At 40.1% G+C, this 3760-nt stretch overlaps 1 pseudogene; it reads right to left on the reverse strand.

Annotated features, from left to right (window-relative positions):
- The window catches only part of LOC107689315 (AT-rich interactive domain-containing protein 4A-like), a 23147-nt pseudogene that overhangs the window by 8271 nt on the left and 11116 nt on the right, over positions 1-3760 (reverse strand).

The following is a 3760-nucleotide window of genomic DNA, read 5'->3' on the forward strand; positions in this document are numbered from 1 at the left end:
CTACAGATGGTGGCGCCAGGAGCAGATTTGGTAGCGGCTGGGGGTGGTGTGCGGGAGTATTAAAATATAGATAATTTTATCATAAAATTACTATTGTTTTGCAATAATAAGTGCAGTTACTAATAATATTACGTTAATTTATTGTATATTTTTCTTTTGTTTATTGTTTATACAGATTTGACAGTAAAGCACTAAGCTTGAGTTAAGATGCATACCAAATTTACTTTCAAAATTGAAGAAAAGTTTGTTTTTCAAGGCACTTTGTGACTTTTCTTGCTTCATACACAAAAGTGTAAATTTCTGACAAAATCTGATTTCTTGATGATGTGATATTTTTATAATAGTGATTTTATCATTTTAAAATAGAGGAAAAAGTAGAAATGAATGACTAATAAGCCAATAAGTGCTCATTTGCTGCCGTGTTTGTTACGCAAACGTTTACCACAAAGTATATTTTGGTCATCCCATTAAAAATAACATTCAAACTGGATCATTTTAGAGCTTTAAAGTGCTGGAAATAGGTGTGTGAAATGCTTGAAAGTCATTAAAAAGTGCTTAAATTTCTCTCTCAAAAGGTTGTACAAACCCTGAAATGATGTAATGCATTCGACTATTTCTACCACAACACCATGGTTACAGTTAACGTTACCGGTTCTGGTTTCATGACGTATGTCAGCGCTGTTTATAACAGATTCTCACTAGATCTCGCAGCAATCTTTCATTGTGCGGCGAATTCAAACGCTTCTCACTGGATCTCGCAGCACTGTTCCATCTGTGCAGTAACAGTTTGGCAAAATCAACTTTGGCTCAGAGAATTCTGTGCAGAATTCAAACGCTTCTCACTGGATCTCGCAACACTGTTGCATCTGTGCAGTAACAGAGTCGCGAAATCAACTTTGGTTCCCGAGTAAGCTGCTCTGAGCTCGGACAAGTTTGTTTGTGTTGCGGTCCGAGCTGATGAACGGTCCGCGCTGTGCAGCTGAAACGTAGCGCGGTTTAGTTTAACTTTCGTTTCGTTTGCCGTTTGATGTTTCTCAAATGCAACAGAAATGGCAGCGCTTATGAGTTGGACAACGTGGTAGTCGCGCCAGTGCGACCGCTCACAAAAATTAGTCGCACCGGCAGAAAAAAATGGTCGCAGTCTGGAGCCCTGGAGGGGTGTGACTTTTGTTATAACTCATCCGTTTAAATTATATTAAGCCTTAAAGTTCTGCATAATTAAGGGCGTGGCCACTTGAGTGACGGGTGGATTGCCGCTGCTGACACTGCTGTCGAGCTAGGTGGGTGTGGCTTCAGCAACCAGCTCCTGCCTTTTTGCCCATTTTCGATTATCGAAAATCACCGGGAGTGATGCGCTGCCAAGATGGCGACGGCCCGCTCCGCCCACTTTGAGCTTCAAAAACGCTCTTCGGAAAACTACGGGTGACGTCACTGACACTACGTCCATGTTTTTATACAGTCTATAGTTCAAATCCAGAATTTCAAGCCTAATCACATGCATTACAGTTTTCTTATCAAATGCACCACAAGAGAACCATTCAGAGTTTAAATGACATTTGGTACAACATTACAGGATTGTACCATAAAGTTCATCAGGACAGCAAAACATTTAACAGGTTAAACACAGATGATGCTGACATACCGGTCCCTGAGTCTGGATCTCTCACCATCTTCCTCATCTTCATCATAAATAAAACACTGCATAGTCTTCACTGTATCAATCAAACATGAACGGATTCTTATTAAAGATCCAAAAGTGATCCAGTCAAGTGCAGTGAGTGACAGACAGCAGACTGCAGGCCCTTTAAGACCAACTGTACGGTTCCAATATACTGAAACGCATCCGGTTTGCACCCAACTGTTTATGTTTATTTAACACATAACTGACTGTTTACGTGAATACTCCACACGATGGGCATTTTGACATAATTGTGTGCGTATTTGACCAAGCAAGCACAAAAGAGATCTGTTTTCGCGATCACATGCTGTCTGAGAAGGGCTTTCAGTGCCGCCGCTTTGGCTGTGTCAGTCAGCGAGAGCAGCAGATTGAGTTCTTTTTCACTGCTTACTGCGCTTAACTATCAAGTGCGTCCCACTCTTTATTTTCTCATTCATGCATGTTTCCTTATCACTCAAAGGTGTATATAAGTAGTACTATGTTACGCAGATATATTTACATACTGTGGAATACACAATATAGCAAAATCTCTAACGATAGACACTTTATTCCGTGGTAACGATTAGGGATGTAACAATTCACTCAACTCATGATTCACTGACACTACGTCCATGTTTTTATACAGTCTATAGTTCAAATCCAGAATTTCAAGCCTAATCACATGCATTACAGTTTTCTTATCAAATGCACCACAAGAGAACCATTCAGAGTTTAAATGACATTTGGTACAACATTACAGGATTGTACCATAAAGTTCATCAGGACAGCAAAACATTTAACAGGTTAAACACAGATGATGCTGACATACCGGTCCCTGAGTCTGGATCTCTCACCATCTTCCTCATCTTCATCATCCTCCTGTTCTTCATCATCAGTATCTTTATCAGACTCCTCAAGGCAGCAGCTGCGATGTTTCCCGGGGGTCTCCCCATCGGATTTCTTCTTTTGCTCCTCTTCTCTGTTCTCTCCTCCACCTTGTGTCTCCTCCTTTTTCTTCTCCTCCTTTGGTTTCTCCTGCTTCACAGGCTCTTTCGCCTCTACTTTCACAGGGGTCACCGTACACCGCCGCCGGCCCTGAGGAGTCACATACATACAACCAAGATATTTTAGCTAGTTTCTAACAAGAAAATTGAAGGAAGAATATATATATATATATATATATATATATATATGGGATGGGCATTTCAAGCAAAAATAATATTCGATGATCACTGGGTATTATTCGATTACAGTAGGTTTATTTAACATGTAGTAAGAAATAGTACAGAATTTGATTAAACTGTATAAATAAAACACTGCATAGTCTTCACTGTATCAATCAAACATGAACGGATTCTTATTAAAGATCCAAAAGTGATCCAGTCAAGTGCAGTGAGTGACAGACAGCAGACTGCAGGCCCTTTAAGACCAACTGTACGGTTCCAATATACTGAAACGCATCCGGTTTGCACCCAACTGTTTATGTTTATTTAACACATAACTGACTGTTTACGTGAATACTCCACACGATGGGCATTTTGACATAATTGTGTGCGTATTTGACCAAGCAAGCACAAAAGAGATCTGTTTTCGCGATCACATGCTGTCTGAGAAGGGCTTTCAGTGCCGCCGCTTTGGCTGTGTCAGTCAGCGAGAGCAGCAGATTGAGTTCTTTTTCACTGCTTACTGCGCTTAACTATCAAGTGCGTCCCACTCTTTATTTTCTCATTCATGCATGTTTCCTTATCACTCAAAGGTGTATATAAGTAGTACTATGTTACGCAGATATATTTACATACTGTGGAATACACAATATAGCAAAATCTCTAACGATAGACACTTTATTCCGTGGTAACGATTAGGGATGTAACAATTCACTCAACTCATGATTCGATTCACGATTTTGATTTCACGACTCGATTCACTATTTTTTTTTACAAAAGGTGAAATTCAGTGCAGTCATGTATCGTGATATGTATCGTATCGTATCGTGACTTTGCTGGTGATACATAGCCCTATTGGTTACCTCTGTAAACAAAGCAGCACTGCACAGCCTGCACTTATGAACTTTAATATGCATTATACAGAGGCAAGAGGAAAAGA

This window comes from Sinocyclocheilus anshuiensis, unplaced genomic scaffold (genome assembly GCF_001515605.1).
Source record: "Sinocyclocheilus anshuiensis isolate Anshui unplaced genomic scaffold, SAMN03320099.WGS_v1.1 scaffold1006, whole genome shotgun sequence".
In the NCBI taxonomy this organism is placed as follows: domain Eukaryota; kingdom Metazoa; phylum Chordata; class Actinopteri; order Cypriniformes; family Cyprinidae; genus Sinocyclocheilus; species Sinocyclocheilus anshuiensis.